Raw genomic sequence first — 22890 nt, forward strand, 5'->3', positions numbered from 1 at the left:
AACAAATAAAATAGTTTCTTTTAATTGTTAAAATAAAGAGAATGATAAATGATACTACTGAGGCTACCACCAGGAGAGGTGTATATTTGTACTGAATTAAAAAGCTTTTTCTCATGGAAGCATTGCATGGTTGGGGAGCATTAAATAAAGATGTTTTCTAGAGCACAATTCCATTATTCCTGGAGGTGAGTACTATCCAAAGTGACTATTATTATCACTCCATGATGCATAATTGGGACTTAGGTAACATTTCATTGTAAACAGCAGATTTTATTATAAAAGAGGTTAGTCTTCACTGCGAAAGTCCATTTTACTTTTGATAGAGATGGAACCATGATGAAGCTAAAGATAGACCAAATGTGACATTCAGTGTGAACAGTGGCAAAGGTTATGCATATAAGTTTTTTTTTTCTGATTTCATATGTCTCTAAGATCAGCTCCTTGAAAACTATAAACTCTATAATTAAAAACTTGTCGTTGGAAATAGACAAGAGAATATTGTCAGAATGACACATTCACTGCCATTTGTCATTTTAAATCATTTTTTAAAAAGTAGTCTTCGTTCTGAATGTATTAACAAAATGCTGAGACATTTCAAATATTATTATGATCTTTGGCCTACATATAAATATTTTTCTTCAAAAATAAGCAACTTTCTTAGGTACTATAATTTAAAAAATAACTTTATTAAATATAATTGAAGTGCAATATACCACACATACTAGAAGTATAGAATATAAGTTTTACAATATGTATTTCCTCATGAAAATATGACCAAAACTAAGATAGTGAACATCTTAATTCCCTCATTTCTTTATGCCCAACCCCATCCTCACCTGGCTGTCCAAGCAATCACTGACCCGTTTTCTGTCACTATAGATTAGTTTGCATACAGTCTTGTGCCTCATAGTGACATTTTCTCAACCACAGACCACATATATGACCGTGGTCCTATAAGATTATAATGGAGCTGAAAAATTACTATCACCTAGTGACAGCATAGCCCACCACTTTGAAGGATTTTTCTACGATGAGGAAGTTGCAAAAATCAACAAGGCTGTGGCTGAGATGGCAAACAACCTTAACCTGGGTATGAATGAGGCCAACACTGAGAACACCTAGAGGTGGTTCCTGAGGAATTGACTAATGAGGAGTTGTTTGAACTGGAACCGGATCGACAGGATCACATAGCTAAAGAAAGCACCAGGGAAAAGGAAAATGCAGGAGAAGGAAAAATAATCCTCCAGATAATTCACTGTGAAGGGGTTAGCAGAAGCTTTTGTAGACCTCAACAAGCTCCTTAACCGTTTGAAAACATGGACCCCAACGACAAAAGCTTTTCATAAATTGAGAGGGATGTTCATAGTGCATTAGCTGCTTACAAGCAAATCTATGATGAAAAAAAGAGCCAAACTGAGCAAACCACCATGGATCTATTTCTTAAAAGAGTGGCACTGGAGAGCCTCGGGCACCTCTTTCAGGGGGTACTCAAGAAGAAGACACTGCTTTCATAGGAGATGACAGCTCCATGCATGTTATTGCCCCTGAAGACCTTCTGCCGGGACAAGATGCGGAGGTGAGTGATAGCGATACTAATGATCCTAACCTTGTATAGACCTAGACTATGTGTGTTTATGTCTTAGTTTTTAACAAAAAAGTTTAAAAAACAAAAACAAAAAATCCCTATGTTGTATAGAGAAAAGCTTATAGAATAAGGATATAAAGAAAGAAAATATTTTTGATAAGCCGTACAATGTTTGTGTTTTAATCTCTGTTATTATAAAAGAGTCAAAAAGTTACAAACTTAAAAAGTTTATAAAGTAAAAACTTTATACAGTAAGCTAAGGTTAATTTATTGTTGAAGGGAAGTATTTTTATACATTTAGTGTAGCCGACGTGTGCATTGTTTATAAAGCCTACAGTACTGTGCGCTACTGTCCTAGGCCTGCGTTTTCACTCACTACTCAATTACCCAGAGCAACTCCCAGTCCCACAAGCTCCTTTCATGGTAACCACCCTACACAGGGGTACCATTTTTATCTTTTATACCATATTTTTACTGTACCTGTCCTATGTTTAGGTGCACAAATATTTGCCATTATGTTACATTGCCTATAGTAGTCAGTATGGTAACATGCTGTGCAGGTTTGTAGCCTAGAAGCAAGAGGCTGTAACATACTGCTCTAGCGTCATAGCAGGCTATACCACGTGGGTTTGTGTAGGTGCACACCATGGTGTTCACACAACAAAATCACCTAACAATGCACTTTTTAGAATTTATTCCCACTGTTACGAAACACACTGTATTTTTTTAGAATTTTATACAAATGGAACCATACAGCATATACTCCTTTCACCAAGCATAATAATGTTGAGACTCGGTCACACTAGCACCAAACTACAGTGCTACATTTACCCAGGTGGTGGAACCGCTTTGTGTTTCCAACCAGCAGTGAAAGAGATGTCCAGTTGGTCCACATTTTTGCCAACAATAGTAGTAAATTCATAAGATCTCTTATGTAAATGCTGGAATCTTAATAGTCACACCAGATAATATTCCTTGATAATGAAGACATAAAGTATAATTTATTTGAAGAGTTTGGAGGGCAGAGGCTAATATATTTCAAAGGCATCTTGAGGAATCTGTCAGCTTTCTGTTCATTTTTCTTGTTATTATCAGTAACTGCAATGAAAATGATCATGCCAACTTTTAAACAGATATTATTTAATGCTAGAATCATAGCTATTATTTATGTATGAATATAAAAGTGATAAAGAAATGCAGCAAAACTATAGGTTAAGGTCAAAAGGGAAATAAATTAGAGAAAGTACTTTTCAAGAAATAGAAATATAACTGGTGTGTTTTATTTTTTAAAGGTTTTGTTTATTTATTTTTAGAAAGTGTGGAAAGGAGGGAGAAGGAGAAGGACCAATGTGTGGTTGCCTCTTGTGCCCCACCCCCCACCACCAGGGACCCAGCCCACAGCCCAGGCATGTGCCCTAACCAGGAATTGAACTGGTGACCCTCTCATTCACAGGCAAGTACTCAATCCACTGAGCCACACCAGCCAGGGCTGGAAATATAACTGGTGTAGTTCTAATGTATCAGCCAAGTGAGTATCTATGTGATAAGGACATTTGTAGTTAGATTAGGGTAGCATTTTTTACTCTTAAAGGTATTCATATTGGACTCCAAACAATCTAGGATACCTAAAGTTACTAGCCAGACCAATACTTTAATTTAGCTTCTATCAGAAGATGGAGTGTGCTTTTGTCAAGAAAAAAAGTAAATATCAGATCTCATTTCAAAACTTGCAGGAGAAAAGGGTCAGAAATTATCTGGTGTATTTTATTCTTACTGGTTGATCTGGAAAACACATGAATCAACTCAGGAGAAGCTCCCAGTGGATGGTATTCAGTCTCACTCCTGTTTCAGCCCTTACTGCTCTGCAGGGCAACTGAAGGTGGCTGCAGTAGGATCATCTCTCCTCATCTTCCCTGGGTGCTGTGAGCAGTGATACATGCCTGCCTCACATTGTTTTAGTAATACAGTAAACTGAATGATAAAATCCAATTCCTAATTTATTTCATCATGATTATAGAATATAATCATAGATTCATATGATCTTATAGTTGGAAAAGATCTCAGTGACTCCTGAGAAAATCCACTTTGCTTGGACAGTGTTTAATAGAAAGTGCTTCTTTTTCTGAGCTGAAATTTACCCCCTATTTCTTTCAAACTAATGGAAAATTCCTTACCATATCGAAGAGACTGAGAGAAGCATGTAGAAATACCATGAAGAATATGAGTTCACTTTATTTTTCTTTACAAACTCAGATAATGTTTATTTTTTAAACCTCCTTTTCTCTATCTGACAAAATGCAGGCAATAATAACCATATCTTAGAGTTATTTGAAAGCTAAATGAAATTGTTATACTGCACAGTCCCTAACTGCTAACTACTAGTTCCAACTATAAGTTCCATTATTCTCCCCAGGGAACCTGATAGCCTCGCTTAAGTTAGAAAATTCAGGCTTTATCTCAGTGAAAATATTATTGCCTATGCTGTTTGATCATCCTTCGTTTTTAGAAGTTCCCTACATTTAGATATTTAATGAGAATGGAGTGTTAAAATCTGAGCGCTTCCTAATGATCTATTTTATTTATCAGTTCCTGTTTAGTCTTTCATTTAAAAAATTACAAAGAATGCCTAAGTAAGAGCTATCATGTAAAAAAATAAACCATGAATTTTACACAATGACACTAAATATTTCACCCTCCCCGCAGCTACAGCAGGCCAGCCTCAATCGTTTGTTTCAGTGCCTATTTGTCTGTCTGTCTGTCTCCAACTGATTTACCTCCCACTGTGATCTATCACAAATAAGCCATATCCTGATAAATGGTCCCAGTCTTGTTGACTGCAGAAGAATTGAAGAAAATTAATCAAACCCAGTGAGAAAATTAGTGGATGTTTGTTTATCTGTCTAATGCAATAGTGCTTATGTGTGAAATGCCTAACTTGCGTCGCGTGCCTACTGTCAGAATCTATTGACAGCATGCTTAATCACTGCGTGCGCAACATTTGGTCTGGGTTTTTTTTTAACTATCTTCTACCTTTCAAGCCATTCACAAAGCTGTCAATCTTCTGATACGTACTTCTCTCCCTACATGTCTACATTTCTGATGATTCCCAGTAAAGTACAGCTAGCATCCTACTCTAAGAGTACTTTCAACTTAACATACCTAGTTTTGTAAGTTTTTAAGTTGTCAAATGTTTTGTTTTTCTTACTGTAATTAACATTGCCAGTTGCCAGGGAGCAAACTGAAAGTCAAAGTAAAAATAAAAACAGAGACATTCAACATTTGTGATTTAGAATCCAGATGATTTACACTGCTCACAAAGTAACGATCGACATAAAAAGTATTTTTTTATCCTTCTACCTCTTGATTACACACTTATAATAGTTGTTAGCCACCAGTAAGGATTCTCTTTAAAGGATTCTATGATTCCTTTTAATCATCCGACAGGTCATTTAGTTGAAAGTCCAACGCGTTTAAGGACAGCTGTATTTTTCAGAAAGAAATGAGAATTATTTATTCAATACCTCAGTTATTAAAATAATCACTGTGAATTTCATCTGCTCTGCATGTTGACTCTGAAAAAAACACTGTTCACCACACCCCATATCAGCAAATCTGAATTCTCCCTGCTGAATGGTTTCTGAAATTCCCCTTTTGACATCTCACCACTATTCCCCTAGTCCAGGCTACGTTAGTTCTCACCTGGACTACCTTTGTCATGTGTTAGTTGGTCTCCCAGTTTCCACCTAAGTTCTTAAATACTCTATCCTTTACTTTGCAGCCAAAAAGAACAGGTTAATATGTAAATCTGATAATATGCATTGCCCGATTAAAACTTTCCAGTCATTTACCATTACCCTCGGAGTAAAATATAAACCCTTACTTTCACGTTGTAAATCTGGAGGACCTGCCCTCCCCCTCCCTCTGGGAGCTCCTCCCCTGCCACTCTGCCTCCAGCCACACTGGCCTTCTGGCTGTTTCTGGAATAAACCTAACTCATTTCTAACTCAAGTCCTGGCATTCATTTTCCAGATCTCTGTGTTGCTAGCTTTGCTGCTTCCACATCAAAAAAATATATAATCCTCATCCCATCATTCTCTCTCCTTCTTTCCTGTTTTAATTTCTTTGTAGAACTTTTTCTTCTCATTATCCAGAATTATATTATACATTTGCATACTTGTTTACAGTCCCTTTCCCAATTAGAACAGTTCCTTGTGCTACAGCCTTTGCATTACTCCCATCACATCCACCTTACTCCTCCCCTCCCCTTAGGTTAATGCTTGGTAGGTGGGCAGAGGGCACTCAGGAAAGATCTGCTGAATGAAAGAACCGAACAGCAGTGTGTTGAGCAATGTTACCAGATGTGCCACTAGGATCTCCACTAAAGACACTCTTCTAAAAACGCTCTTGTAAACCGCAACAAAAAATGAAACTTTCACACTTCATTAGAAAACATTTATTTTATAAGTACTCATAAAAAATATTTTTAAACATAAATTTTAAATATGTCAACAAAATAAAAATGCTCTTTTATTCACTAAACAAGGATGGCTGGGTCATATAGTTACCTAGTTAGTAATAACTGAGTATCTTTTCGTCATCTGAGCAGGACTGCAAAAATAACATGAAGGTGGAAGATATTCATAACCTCAAGGGAGAACATATTCATAAACAATTAAAATTATTAAAGGTAGTTAATAAACCATTAAATTTGTGATATAAAGGATATATAATAAGAATTTAGAAAATGGTGAAATTGAAATCAAAGCAACTGTAGAAGAAATCATAACACAGGAGTAGCTTATCTTGAACTTCATGGGGTATGGGGCTCTTTTTGGCTGGTCCATCCTTCCTGAACACACACACACACACAAAACTGGTTAGAATGGTCAACGAGTTTCTCTGGTTAGGCATCTTTTCTTAAAATGCCTCATAGCAGTCTTTAAGCAGAGAGCTTTATAAACCTAAAGTGGTAGGTTGTATGGAAGATTGAATTGACAAAATTCAAGCCCATTTTTGGAAAACATTGTAATATGTATATAAGCTCATGTTTGTATTAGAATTTTAAGTCTTTTCTCTCTATGTATCAGTATTCTTCAAAAATAAGAAGAACTGCCTATTTCAAAAGACTCAAATAACTTCAGCAAGATAAATACGTGACTTTGTTTTCATGTTGAAGAAATCCAGAGACAAGCTTTCCTGAATTTCTATGTTCGCTCCAATATTTTACCAGAGAACCAGGCTCCTTCAATTTATTTCTATCTTCAAGTCGTTTCATGGTCTCAAAAGGGCTGCTTCAGCTGCAGCCATCGTACCTATATTCTATACAGCAGGGTGGAGCAAGTGCAGATTGATATGTCTCTCGATTCAATAACTTTTCTGGATGCTCATTCTTTGACTTTTGCTTACATTTTACTGGGCATGCCCATTGTAAAGGGAGGCTTGGGAATGTAGTTCTGCCTGAGGACACTGACACCCCGAGATGGAGAAAGTTTTAGTGGTCAAGATAGAAGATGAAACCAGCCTCGTTTCCTAAACCAAAGCCTGTTACGGAGTAAGGCCTTAACTCCCCTCAATTTTGTGAAGGTTGAGAGGGCTTCTACCACTATACGAATATCACCAAACCACCGAAAATGTACAAAAATAACTTAAGTGCGAGTTCTGTGAGGAAGATGCTGTGTTTTTTGTTCAGTGCTCTGTCTCTGACACCTATCATAGTGCCCAGATATTGATAAATTATGCAGTCCCGATAAATTAATAGAAAAATGAATGTCTGATGAAATATTGGTCTGTAATTAGGGTGTAGCTAGGCAGCATGTCCCTGCTGCTGCTCTGGTGTGGGCCATTTCCTCTTTAATCATCTGCCTCTGTGTCACTCCACGAGCATCATCTGTGTCCCTTGTCAGGCTGATCCAATCCAATTCATGTCAACTGTTTTCTTGACTGTGTAAAACGTGGGCTAATAACATGTTGTTCAAAGTTTAGGGGGTGGAGGGACTGAGCAAAAAGGAAAAAGGTCTCATGGACATGGACAACCGTGTGGTGATTGCTGGGAGGAGGGGGGAATAAGGGGATTAAATGGTAATGGAAAAAATACAATAAAGAGTAAATCAAAAAATAAAATAAAAGTTCAGAGTATTCATCAATTGTAATTTTATATAACAAGCCATTTCTATTTTCTATCACACATATATAGGCAAACATTGCAGTTTCAGGGAACGTGTTCCAATTCTGTAAGTTAGTTTACTATTATGGAATTTTTTTAAAAGGCCTTTTCTTTGACACAGTGGCTTTGGCAAAAAGAGAACAACCCAATAGTCTTGGGATCAAAGGTTCCCTCCTATATCAATTACCCACCAGCAACAAAGGTTAAAAACACTATGCTTTCTACCTAACAATATGCCAGTCTTCTGTTTTCAAGCTATCTGTGTTTAGGTTAAAGAAAAAGCACCTAAATAACTTGAAAGTTATCAACTCCCCCCTTTTGTTCTGAGCTGTCTACTTTTGATTGGAATGGATATAATATTTATATTTTATGAGGAATTACCCGTGTTTTTATACTTTTCTATCTTTTTAAATTGTTCAAGTAAATTAGAGGAAGAAGACAACTGTTCGAAATATGTAACATTAAATTTTAAGACCCAAGTCAAACTTGCAATGGCTTGACATATGCTGAAACATCACAACATTTTCAGATAGCCTGGTCACCAAAGAAACTCGGCCTTCACACACACAATGACTTTGAATCACTCCATGTCATAAATTCAGATGCTAGAAAATAATGGAGAAACTGAGAGAAATGTTTCTAAGAATGGAGAAAGAGCAAATGTAAAAAAGATAAGAGATGAGACCCATGTAAGGCGGGTGTTGAAGGCCTTAGGCATAGACATAGGACTCTGAAAGCAAAGGAACATAATAGATATGGCTGCCAAAAACAAATTAAAAGAAGTTCAGTAACATAGCCACGTCTGCCACCTCAGAATTTGCTTTTGATATCATTTGTTGACTAAAGGAACATCTGTTTCAACTATACATCTCAGCATCAAGAACTGGATTAAAAAATGAAAGGAATTGTTTCACCAACTGTCAGGTTAAAGTACACCTTAAGTTTGATGTTTTTGATTATTCTGAAATCTTGAGTCAAATTAATTAATGGTAGATAAATGTTATCAACAAGGTCTATATCTAACATATTTCAATGAAGTGTATGAGTTTGTCCCAGAGAAAAAAAATCAGTAGAAAGTAAGATCCCTGTGGGCAGATATTTCTGTTTCACTGCCCAACTTCAGCACCTAGAAGGTGCCTGGCATATGCACTCAATGAATAAATCCAGCAAGAAAAAAGTGACTCATCCTCAATTAAAAACAAAACATGCATTATCTATAGTGTTCCCATAAAGTTAAAAAAATCAATTATCCACCTTAGTTGAGAAAAACATGAACTATATTAAATAGAAATGAAGTTTAGAATTCAGAATTTCAGCCATACATATCATATTTACTATAGAAATAACCAATTTTTTATTTTAAGGATTCACTAGAGAGCATTTGAAAGTCACTGGCATGTTTATTGCATAATAAGAGCATGTCAGTTTCTCATCCTATTTCTACTTTCTTTATAAAAGGCAAAGTGAATTTTTAAAACTTTAATTTGAAAATAACTGCATTTATGTTATAAAGAGCTACTAATATTATCCTGGGGTCCTCATGACAAATTACAAAACACATAGGCCTTCACATTAGACTAGTCCAAACCTCAACTTGTAAGCACCGTGGCCTTGACAAATTGCTTGGCCTTTCTGAAGGTGAGTGTTCTCAACTATAAAATATGGATGTTATCAGTTTTTATATTACAGTGTAACTATGGGGATAAAATGAGATGATATAGGAGGGGGGACCCCTCAGAAACCAGAATTATCTTCTGGAGGGTGGGCCCCTTGTAGTACAGGCTTCCCTTGCTAGGCAAGTGTTCTAGGAACCCATCTGTTTCAGTGTACCTGTTGGATTGTTGTGAGAGGCTGCATTTGGCTTCAGTGAATTATTTTTGAAGACTCTTTCAACACATTTGCCCATTTCCAATGGGTGGTTTACAACCACAGCGCCCACATCGACTTGTGTTCAGCAGTTTAAGAGCAAAAACGTCATAACCCCCTTGCCCCACCCTCCCTATTCATCTGTTCTTGCCCTGAGTGACTATTTTTTGTTTCCCTGGATGAAAAATAAGTCCTAAAAGGAAAATATTTTGCTGTTGTGGAAGAGGTAAAACAAAAAGTGATAGAAGCACTAAAAGCCATCAAAACTGATGAGTTCAAAAACTGTTTTGATCGGTGGAAAAAACATCTCAATAGGTGGATTGCATCAAATGGAGAGTACTTTGACGATGACTGAAGTTTAAACATCTAAGAGTAAATACACATTTTTTATAAATAAATTCTGGGGTTTTTGGGTCCCCCCTCACATCCGAAATTTTCAATATTGAATCAGGCACAAAGCACATCTTCAATAATGTTCTTGAATTACACCTTGTGGCCACAGCAATATGAACTCATTAAATCTCACATGATATTTCACCTCATCTGTTTTTAAAACCATAGAAAATGTATATACATTTGCTGGAATGCAAAGATGTAATGTTATGTCACGTTGTTTAACTAACAATAGCCGAGTCACTTTCTGAATTATTCTAGAAAGGAGGAATTTGGAAGGCTAAAGCCCTAAATTTGACCTGACCATACGGTAATTCTCTGATAGGCAAATATTGAAGAATCTGAGAAATTCAGCACTCTTTCAAATGGCCACAAAGCAAAAGATAATCAAATGGTGACAACAGAAAAATGGTGTGTGGGAAATAATTCCACTGCAGAAAATTTTGTCAAAGCATTTGACTTTGTAGAGAACATATGACCTACCAGATTTATTCAGCCAGTCAATGTCTGCCTTATTTCAAGTCAATCAAAAGTGATGTGTTTATATACTGCCTGAATTATGCTTAGAAAATATTAGACATTTCATACTGAGTCATTCATGTTTTCCTTGGTATATATTTGCATTAGTAAATTGATTAAATAAATTACACACATATATTTAACAAAAATTTCTCAGAGAATGAATGGTTCAATGGAACATTTCTGTTAATTTGACACTTCACACTTAACCCATGTTTTTCATTCCAGACCAAAAAAACGGAGATAAAGTAATAAAATATTCATTAACTGCACTGAAACCCATTTACAGCAGATGGTCTCTGGAGGGTAAATTTCAAAACATTTGCTGGAGAGCACTGTGCAGAATATGCAGTTGTCCTGACCCAGCAACTCGTGTGAAGAACAGCAAATGCAAGTCGTCAGTAGTAAGGGAGAAGATGGGCGCTGTGAATCACAACTCAGCTCGCTGCTGTCATTGAGAGTGAGAAAAGGAAAACCATTTGGGGGATTGTATAGACAGTTTAAAAAGCAAAAGATATGTCCACAGTCTTACCAAATTTTATGGTAATTCCTAAATATTCCTGATAAACCTTTAAATGCTCTGTAAGTTCTTAAAGAACTAAAATATGTGGGAGCCTATGGCCATCGTAAGTGCCACAGGTACTGCAGGGTGAAAGGAGGGAAAAGCAGGAGGGAATTATGCATACACAGATGGGTAAATGGAGGGGTGGATGTGTGGGTGGGTGGGTAGATTAAGATAGATGGATAACTAGGTAATCGAAAATATGAGAAACAGAAAGTGGTAAAAATTCTAATCAGGCTATACGACAAAATATAAATCTAACAAATGTAAGAAGATAATATATGAGGGTAAACAATTTCTGTTTTGTCCAATTGCCTGTTTGTTCAGAATAATAAAACAATTACCCAGGTTTTTCAAACTGTAACTTTTGTATCTTACTGACTTTCATTATAAAAAGTACTTTGAAATTACATTGTTCTTCCTTTGAAAAATTTGCTTAAAACCAATTCTTATTAATAGTGAAAAGTTTGGCAAAATCTTTTCTATTGGCCAATGCACGTTTAGTTATTAACTATTTTTTGTAAAAAAACAAAATGGATCACCTTAACTATTTTTAAGTGTACAATTCAGTGGGGTTAAGTACGTTCACATTGTTGTGCAACATATCTCTAGAACTTTATCATCTTAATTGAGACTCTATACCCACTGAGCAAAAACTCCCCTACTTCCCCCTCTCCACCAGCTGCTGGCAACTGCCATTTTACTTTCTATTGCTATGAATTTTACTGCTTTAGATGCCTCATGTGTGTGGAGTCATAGAGTATTTGCCTTTTGGTGGCAGGCTTATTTCATTTAGCATAACATTCATCCATGTTGCATTTTTTTAAGATCTTTTTAAGGCTGAACAACTTTCCATTATATCTATAAACACACACACACACACACACACACGTAAACATTTTGTTTATCTTTTCATGTATTGATAGATATTTGGATTTCTTCTATCTCTTGGCAATTGTGAATAATGCTGCTATGAACATAGAGGTACCATTATCTCTTCAAGACCCTGCTTTCAATTCTTTTTAGATATATAAGAATTTCTGGATCATATGGTAGTTTTAATTTTAGTTTCTTGAGGAACTGCTATACTGGTTTTACCATTTCACAATCCCAGTAATAGTGCACAAGAGTTCCAATTACTCCACATCCCCATCAACATTTGTTATTTTCTGTTCTGTTGATATTAGCCATCCTAGTAAATGCGAGGTGGTATTTCATGTTGGTTTTGATTTGCATTTCTCTAATGATTAGTGATGTTAAAAATGTCTTCATTAGTTTATTGACCATTTGTATATCATCTTTGGAGAAGCATCTACTCAAGTTCTTTGTCCATTTTTTAATCAGGTTATTTTTTTATTCAGTTTTAGGGGTTCTTATATATTCTGGACATTAGCTTCTTATCAGATATGTGATTTGCAAATGCTTTCTTCCATTCCATAAGTTGCTTTTTCATTCAGTTGATGGTGTCCTTGATGCGCAGAAGTTTTTAAGTTTTGATGTAGTACTGTTGTTTTATTTTGTCTATTTTTGCTAAAATATGGTCTATTTTTGCTGTGTTGTTCATGCTTTTTTGTGTCATATCCAGGAAATCATTCCCATTTCTAATGGCATGAAGCTTTTTTCTGTTTTCTTCTAAAAGTTTCATAGTTTTGAGTTTTTCATTTAGGTTTTTAATACCACTTGAGTTAATTTCTGTAAGGCAAGTGTCCATTGCAAAATTTGCCTCTCTTTCTCATGCTCTCCCCTCATGGCCTCCTCTAGGCATTTCCATGAAAAGAATTTTTTATTAAAAAATTCATCACCTGTTATTACTTCATATTTTTCTTCTAATACTTACATTTATTTGTAATATTACAATCAGCCTCAATGAAAATTATTGTGATATAATAATAAAAGATTAGCATATCATGTGGACAATAAACAGGAGGAGATATATATTTAAGATAAAATTTTTCTGTTTGGAATAACATAGAGAGGAAAAAACATATTTTAACATAAAAGGGAAATAATTTTAAGTAACATAATTTTTTTAAAAATGGTGGCTCCTCCTTAGTAGGTTGCCTTATATGAGTCTCAATACTTATAGAAAGTTATTCATCATTTATTTCTCACAGAAAGAACAAAAATTGCAGACATTCAATGTTTGCCTTATAAAAAGTAAATACTGGTAATACGATGCTGCACTGTGAATGTGAAAGCATGGTAACCTATTTCCAGGAGAGTCCTTATGCAATTGCAAGATCTGCTATGAGATTTGAGTCTACTCCCCACTTGCTCCATTATGTCACACGAATCTACCATCAGGTAAAAATCCTATCAGGTTGCACAAAAGTATTGAAAGTTAATTATAAGTAAAACCCCTTAAGATCTTGATGTTACTACTTTAAAAATATCATTTATTATCTCAGATGTATCAAGAAACAACTGCTTTTGAGACTTTATTCTCTGTTCTGTGTGAAATCAAATTCTCTCCGGGGTACTTTATGTGGCTTATTAAAATAGTCTGTTGGTAGGCAAACTTTTTCTCACTGTGACCAGAAGACTTTAAAATTGGTGGCAAAGGAATTTGGATATTCTCAGAGAAAAAGAATCACTGAGTTGGATATTTGCTGTTAGGTTTAATGGTCTAATTTCATGTGAAAATATAGGTGCAAGCTCAGACATATTTTTATAGAAGTATCTGGAAACTGGATATTGACAGACCCCGAAATAAGTAGAAAATTACTCCTGGAATCACATTAAAAAGCAAATGTTAAGTTGATCACATTGGAATAAAAATATCATGACAAGAATGTATTTCAGTGATATATGATTTGTATTTAAAAGAAAATTATTTTCTACATCTTGGATCACTTATATATAGGACTAACATTTAAAGAATTATTTTCTTGTCAAATTTATGTTACATTTTTGAAACAGATAAATTTACTAGAGCCTTAATTACTTAAATTAGGTCAAATCTGTATTGTATGAAACTAAAAAAATATATGAGGGGGCTACAATTGATGACAAATTTCTAATGTTATAGCTGTCAGTCAAGGCAATCATTTTGCTAAAATATTTTCTACAGAAAGCTTCTATTTTCTTTTTGGACTTTCTTTAAGTGCATTTGTATGACATCTCAAGTATTTTCAACATGTAGCTTCACTTTATCATGTTACCAGACTAAGAGAAGAAAGAATGCTGGTGTGCGTAACCAATACATCTTAGAACAATATACAAACGGGTGAGTCAACAATCAAGTAAGCAAACAAAAGCCACCTCTTCATACACATAGAATTTAGTCTGTAATTTTTTTGGTATCCAATTATTAGCCAAGAATTTAATATGACTTAATCTTAAAACACCAGAGGTGTAAATTTGATTTTGCTAAGAAAATACTTCCAAAGCAAGCAGAGTAGAAACTGATGCAGTCTTTCATTAGCTCTGCCTAATTTTAAGATAATTTTATATGCAGTCCACTCACAAAATGGAAAATTTTAAAAATCCCAACTAGATTTAGTGACCTTTTATATGGGCCTAAAATGATTATGTATTATATTGTGAACTTTTTACGAACATTTTTTTCTAAGCAAGTAATGCAATCATGTTTAATTCTAAGCAGAACATATTCTAAATACAACTCTGCAGATTGAGTTCTGTCTGTCAAAGTAAAATCTGTCAAAATAAACGTTTATTAAAAATTATTTTAAAAAATAAAATTATCAGGAATTGCCAGATAAGATTCTCTCCATGAAGATTTCCTCAAAGGCTAGTCTTCTGATGGCCATGTGACATGGTGTAATTGTGATTACTAAAGACAAAGGGTTTTTATATAACAAAGAAGTTCACCAAACAACTAACACTTCACTTTACGTTTATGTGAGAGTTCCATTGACTTCTGAAAATAGAATAACTTTATTAGAACCATGATATTTTAATTTAGAACGAAGCTTAAAGATAATCTCTAAGGAACTCAAGACCACAAGCTTTAAAAAGTAGAAATTAATAAGGAATAAGGAACAATATAGATAATAAGAAAAACCCAAAACTACTTCTTTGAAAGTATTGATAATAGATAAACCTCTTGCAAGAATGTCCTAGGGGGTGAGAGGGAGAAAATGGCAAATAAATAAAATTCAAAATGAAATAAAGGATATATTACACGTACAGCAGACATTTTATACAACATACAAAAATGTGATGAAAAGTTTCATATAAGTAAAGTTGAAGCATTAGATGAAAAGGACAATTTCCTACTGCATCCTGTAAGAAATAAATAACCCAGTTGATCACTACCACTTAAATATTGAATCAAGAAGGAACAAGAAAACTCCAAATGGCTGGCCCAGATATATTTGTGGGCAATTTATACAAAAGCTTAAGAAATAGATAATTCATATATAACCTGTGTCAGAGAAAAGAAAAGAGAAAAAGCTGTCCAACATATTTCATACTAATATAGATACTAAAAATTGACAAAAAAAGTATAACACCCAATTGTTTAACCAGCCTCACTTATAATTAGAAATGCAAAAACATTATATAAAGTACTATTTGAATCCACAGTAATTTATTCAAGATTTACCATTAAAAATCTATAAATTTAATGCATTATGCTAATAAAAAAAAGGACTGCATGGTAATCCTAAAGAAGCCTCCTTTATTAATTTTTTTCCTAAATGTCTTTCTATTGTAAGTACTCATCACAAGCATATTCACAATATGTCATATACAAGGGTAAGCAAAAGTAGGTTGACAATAATGAGTCCACGAAACAGAGTTTATTCTTTATTTCAATTTATTTATTAATTATTGTATTATTTATTATTACTAACCTATATCTTTCATAAATATTTGCCCTCCCTGTATATCTTTCATAAATAATGTGACAGAATACTGAAAATGTTTTATTTCCCTTCAAAATAATTACAAATTAGCAGTTTTTATATTTTGTTTTTAATTAGAAATACTATCTTTTGCTGTCCTCGTCGCTAAGTTCAGAATGCCACTGGGTCTACTACACCTAGGAAATTTCAAACAAGGTTAGCACTAAAAATTTAACAAAATAAAAATAAAATTAAAAATAAAATTTAATAAAATATATACTATTTAATAAATTTAATAATTTATAGGTAGTAATGACTATTTAATAATTTAATAAGATGTATAATAAAAATAGTATATAAAATATACCATTACCTAAGCCTATGTATGACATCTCTAATTGATATTGGCTGACAACCTAAATATGAGAAGAATCAGATTTTATGAGTAACTGTACAAATTTAACTTACCCAATAACTTTACATAACCTTACCCCATTAAAATACTGAGTGTGCAAATTCTAACTAATGGAGTAGAGCCATCAGAGCAGAGAGCAGTGCCCATCAGAACCAGAGAAGCTACTCCACCTCCCTTCTCCTCCTCTTCTTCCTCCTCCTCCCACCCCCTTCCCCCTCCTCTATCCTAAAAAAAAAAAATCTGGTTAACTCATACACAACGTTGTTAAACAAGACTTAATTTGTCCATCTAGATTTAAACAATATGAGTTCAAGAAAGTTTTAAGTATATTTGTAAATTTAAACAATTAGTTTCCTGGGATATGATTGATTGGCCCTGTGTGGATGTATTTGTATATTGGCTGATCATGTCATACATTTGCACCATCAGTTAGATTGAGAATCCTTAAGGGATGTCCTAGCTTCACTGAGACCATAAAGCCTTTGATAAAGATGCAAGAATTTGCTAAGGGATCCACGCAAGGTAATTGATATCTCTTGCCTTTGGGAGAGCATGAGTTCCAAAACTTTGATATAGACAAATATTCCTCAAATTTAGGGCTTCATCTTGTGTAGATCGATTTAGGTTTTATTCTACATAGACTAAAGCACTTAATTAGTGGTGGATTTAGCAATGATTTATGTACAGACTTAATTGTTTAAATGAAAATTTTTGACAATGTAATCAGAAGGTTAAAATAATAATGCAAATATTACAGATAAGAATATCTGGATATTTATTTTTATCCACCAAGTATAGGTAATCAAATGTTAAAGAAAAATGTCTTTTACATGATAGTCTAAACTTACATATTATGCCTTACTGTTTTTATGTCTAAAAATTAAAAATAACTGTGAAATACGACTATGTTTGCAAGATACAAATTGTTTCTCTTCCTTAAAAATGTAATGCCTAGTTACAATTTTACTAATGTGGTGATTTATTTCCAAATTTAAACCAAAGCTTTGTTTACTTTAAACAAAGTGTATAAAATACAAGATTACTTCTGCCCTTGTAAGAAGAATCTCTTATTGGAATGCAAAATAAATTCTTTGATCATTCACTAGCTTCGCTGTTTCCAACTTTACTTAAAATGTGTTCTTTAAAAGAGCTTCAGTGATTGCCAGAAATAGCATAAATGGCAAGCATAAAGGAGTTCTCAGTTTATCACATTAAACTGGATATTTCACAATAGCTCCATCAAAAAATTATATGAGAATCTTTCATTTTCAAAACTATACATGACTAAAATAGAATGATAAGCATGCTGTCACCAATCTAAAGGAAGACAGGACTGTCTTCTGAAATTACAACTATCCATTCCTTGTTTATAAAACAATTTGGATTATTTTGAAAAAAAATTAAAGGAATAACTATTGAAGAAAATTAAGTTTAGTTGATTTCATGTGAAAAAGTATTCAACAGAATGAACATCACTGGAACAAGAATCTTAGGTTAAATAGTTTCAATTCTACCATCTTTATATAGTATAGTAAAGATTGCTTGGTGTTTATTACAGCTGTAAACATTTAATGGCTGATAATTAAATAAATAGCATCTATAGTGAATCCTGCAAGATTTAATTAAACATAGCACACTGCAGATGTGAGATTTAAATTACTATTTATAATTACATGTAAAACACAATTGCTGATATGAGTACATGAAATTCTGAGAGAAATTTGCAATTTCATCTCATTTTAAACAATTTTTATTCTGAAGTCCCTATTCCACTTTTTATTATGAAGTTTTGTCAGCAGAAAAAATAATAAGTATGTCCAATGTGCTCATGAAAGTTGGTTCTGAGAGAAGACATATTGTCTCAGAAATATTTTTAATATATTCATTCAAAAATTTAGTAAAAAAGAAAATGGAAATAGTATTTGAATATTATTTTAAAAAGTCAATGAAAAATATTACATGGTAATATTGATTTAGAGTGAACTTTAAAATTTTTATATGGAAAATATGTTAAATACTGAGAAATTTTCAGCCTCCTTTATTCATTATTAAAGATGCCTATGGTATTTTCATCTATCCCATGCATAGGAAATAAGTGAACACGGAGAATTTTAGAGCTGATTGTACAGACTACCTGATTGCACATATCGTTCAGTATACCTTCATAACAACAATTATTCACCAGCTTATTCATGATACATTCCTCTATGGAGTAAGCAAACAAAAACAGAATGTGCCAAACACTAAATTCAATTTGCACCATGCTCCAATCCTGTATTTCTATAACGTTTAAGATCACAAATATTTATGATGAGAATCTTGTCAGTGAGGACTTTGAGATCAGAAATGCAAATGGCTAAGGTTCAAGTAACTAACAAAGAATGGTATGAACCTCCATATTCCTCATTTCCACAGTCATAAAAAAGGCACAATATACATTTCAGTAAACTATAGTAGTGAACTATACCCTAATATCTAAATTAATTACCTGGTCATTCTTGATTAACACTTCTCTTGTCACTATTGTATTGCAAAGAACTACCAAATTTAAAAACCTGCAGGTAAACTGATAGGAAAACATAAATTATGTATTCAACAAGAAATAATTTGTCAGACCTCATATGCTTATTATATGCATATATAGAACTGTATGTGTCCATGGCATTTAAAAGTAGATGAAATAGTCTCAAGGTTATTTAAAGAGAGGATTTTGATAAAGAAAAATGGATAGTTCCTAGCAATGGAGCTGTCCAGGGCTCCATATGCATGTGACAGTTTCTTATTTACATGTCGCTCATGTTTATGCATATTCAGAAGAATACAGCTGCTACCCCATTCTCCAGAAATCACAGACACTGGTCAAGTCTACAAACAGTAGCCACATTTGAGCTTCTAATGTACTTATCATGAAAAGCTAGAAGCTCTAATGTTAGGGAGGGAGAAAAGCAGCACAATTTGCTTTAAAAACATAAGACATTTTTAAAAAAACAAACACTGTATATTCAATTCAGCTCCTTTAGGTACTTTTATGTTATAGGAATTCTGCTGGTGATGAAAACAGCATTCAGCCAATCAAATGGCGATACCATAGTGCCAGCCAAAGTAGAAGCCTAGGGTTTAAAATAACCCTGATGAATAATTCATAGAGCTGATGTTTATGCAAATTAGAGAATCATGCACCCACCTGACCACCAAGGGAAGAAAAAAAATACGGGGGAAAAAAAAACCCCACCATGCTTTTAGCATTCTCCAGAACCTATGTAATCAAATGATAATATTCTTTCATTAAATGCATCAAGGAATTACAATTCTTACCTGGTTAGTTTGTAGGGCCTTCAGATTTTCTGGATGAAATAACTGACTGTGCATGCAACCAATAAAACTGAACTGAAAAGCTGATTAAGGGCACTTACTTAATGCAAAGCCACTCACTGAATATTCATATGATGCCTGTGTTTATGCAAATTAAAGCAAAAGAAAGCCCAAGGGGATTGGTTGCCATAGCCCACAAATACTGTGTACAGCAGAAAATATAGAGAGTAGTGACAAATAAATCTGGAATTTCATAGCTTTGGAGCAACAAAGGAGAAATAGTAAAATATTAAAAAGCCTAGGTGAATTACAGTTTCAAAGTGCTTTATTTAATCATATTATTTTAGTAGTATTGATTATTTCCACCATGTAATGATCTATAATTATCTTAATGCCAAAAGATGCCATCACTTGTGTTTGTCAGCTTTACTTATCCTACAGTCATTTATATAAGCAGACCCCTTAAGCACAGAATAGTAAAGAAGAAATAATGATAACAAAAATATGATGCAATACACTGATAACCAAACCCAGGGCCATATGTGACCCTTTTAAACTATTTTGTGTAGTGCGCCTTCAGTGGTAAAATCTTCCTAAAGAGCAAAGTGTCAATGGAAGACCTCCAACATTAGGTTGAGCTCTTTGCTTTCTTAATGCTGATCTGCTTCACTTGAAATGGAGATTATTTTATATTAGCATAGATACTGTGGTTCTTTTGGCCAGGAAGATTCTGGTCCTTGCAGTTTTAAAATCCAAGGGTTTTCACTTATGAAGCCCAAATGCAATAATGTTCTCTGAAATGCATGCTAATAGGATCTGTCCTAATCATAAAAAAATATGAATCCTCACGTACAGTGTATGTACATGAGAACCAATTACAGGCATTGGCAAAATTCTTAATATTTAAATGATACAATGGATGTCTGGCATAAAATGCTCTACATTGTCAAAGATATTCTCCACTTTTTTTACTTTTTAATAAGTAAGAGGTAGAGATACTAAAAGTGCTAGGATGCCTCTTGTAGGTTTTTTATTTACTTTTTTCCTGTTTTCTCGACCATACTTCCTAAACTTCAAAATAAAAAGGCAATGTTCTCCCTGGTAGTTACCACTGACTGAATTTAGAATTAATTTAGTATTTATCCATTCCAGTATTTTCCTAATAATTATCACACCCTCACTTCACAGTCATTCTGGTCTCCCCCATGTAACCTAATGAATTTTCAAATACTTTTAAGAAAAGAAAGTATTTAAAACAACTTAAGCATCTGTACAAAGCCAGCTACGGTTACCCTAAAATGCTATAAAGACTAGATCCAATGTTTCATTATCTTGATTGTTATGGTATCATGGGTGTATGCATATGTCTAAACTCATAAAATTGTATTCATTAAATATATACAGTTTTTTGCATACCAATTAGACCTCAAGAAAGCCAGAGGAAGAAAAAAGACTGGACCCAGTTCCTGGATGTTATTTTCCTAGAAGGCTTTTAGAGACTCCTTTGTGGCACCTTATAGTTGCCTAATTACAGTTTTCATGGCTTCAGACAGTTTCCTTTCTTTTACAGTTACTCACTGGCTTTACATGAGAGTAATCTTTGTGTGTGTGTATTTATCTACATCTACATATATTTCCTGTAGCTGACAGTATATGTATATATTGGTTCTAATTACTGTCTCTCTAAAATTCCCTTTTAAGTCTCAGAATTGACTTATAAAACACAATATGATTGATATAACAAGTATTTAGAATGAAGTTGGTAAAATTTTAGAAGCTATAAATTTCCATTATTGTTTCATAGCTTGTTGTCTTATTTCATTTATTAATTATTATATTCACACATATCTGTTCCAAAATACAGAATAAAAATTAACAGACAACTAACTAGTAGCACACCTGCCTAGAAATCATGCAATCCTTTTTTCTTCTACTTAAGAACATTATTATTCAGAGGGCAGACTGATACTTTCTTAAAGTTTCTAAGTAATTCTAAATTTAAACTTCTAAGAAATAATATTAAGGTTAATCAACAACGGTTGGCTTTTATTAAGCTTCCCAATCCATGAAAATTATGTTTTGAAAAAAATTCAGTGGACATTGATAATTATCTAGTCCCCCTTTTTTCTCTAAAGAATATTTTTCATGTAGTTTAATTCCCAATAAAAACATTTTTCTGATAAAATATACTCCATAGCTAATAATTACGATAATTATAATTATAATATTTGATTTTGATTTCAATATAATTTCCCTCATTGAAATCTCTGGAACAAATGCTAAGACTACAAAACCAATCAACAACAGGACAATACATTTTCATGTAAGTAAATTCAGATTTTTTTTTAAACATCAAAATTTTCCAACATTCAAAATAAAATTTAAACACATCCCCACCAGGGCCAGTTATTGGTTATTTAAGCTGCAGTGGTCATGCTTTGGTTGCAAGAAAAGTAAGGTTTCCTTCAGTGAGATATATTCTCAGAGAAAACACATCGCACACACACACTCACCTCAAAATAAGTGTGAGAGCAAGATGTGAGTGGGTATTATTAATGTCATCCTTCGTGAGATTCCTGAAATCATTAATGGGATTTTTCTCTCCTTTTCTTGGGTTGAATCTCTTAATCTCTGGTCTTGTACAACTCTGGGGTATTTTTGACAACTTTAAAATATTTATAAACCAAATCCAAACTGCCCCGGGCCATGGTCACCTCAGCCCTCTTATCCCGTGTCTGTGCAGGGCAGGCCTAGCTTATTCAGGGAACCAGGCTCTGTAGAAAACCAGAATAGTCCATTCCACATAAAATAGCCCCCTACTTTTGAGGCAGAGTTAACTGATTTAAGTGGTAGATTCATAATTGCCGGTGTATAACTCATTCATTTACTCTCTGGTCACAATGAAACCCTAAAGGACTATTTATAAATTCTTTTTTTAATTTTAATTTTTATTTTTATTCAGTTACAATTGTCTGCATTTTCTCCCCATACCTCTGCCATAAATTCTTTTAAATGTGTCATAAAGATAAAGTTCATCTTATGTGCCATTTATGTTAGAAACTGAGTCTCTCTTTTGAAGTCAACTCTTTGGGCTTTATATAATCAGTCCAAACAATGTGAAATATGAATGAACATACATAGGTAACTAAAACTCAATTAGTACAGCAAATAGGTGAAACTGGAAGTCCTTCATCCCAAATAAAAAGTTTGGCCAGGGGCTGGCTTTCCCCTGCCCCACCAAATTTTACACATATACACACACAATCA

The 22890-nt window shown here is 33.8% G+C and overlaps 1 long non-coding RNA gene across 2 annotated transcripts; it reads left to right on the forward strand.

The window, feature by feature from the left end:
• Positions 1-1199: 1199 nt before the first annotated feature.
• Positions 1200-12818, forward strand: LOC139440311 (uncharacterized). 2 transcript variants are annotated; one of them, XR_011650450.1, is made up of 3 exons: positions 1200-1576; positions 2899-3038; positions 10755-12818. It is a non-coding gene; the product is annotated as an uncharacterized lncRNA (long non-coding RNA). The 2 variants fall into 2 exon arrangements; XR_011650449.1 differs by lacking the exon at positions 10755-12818 and adding an exon at positions 6673-7680.
• Positions 12819-22890: the final 10072 nt, after the last annotated feature.

Source organism: Desmodus rotundus, chromosome 1, assembly GCF_022682495.2.
Source record: "Desmodus rotundus isolate HL8 chromosome 1, HLdesRot8A.1, whole genome shotgun sequence".
Lineage (NCBI taxonomy): Eukaryota > Metazoa > Chordata > Mammalia > Chiroptera > Phyllostomidae > Desmodus > Desmodus rotundus.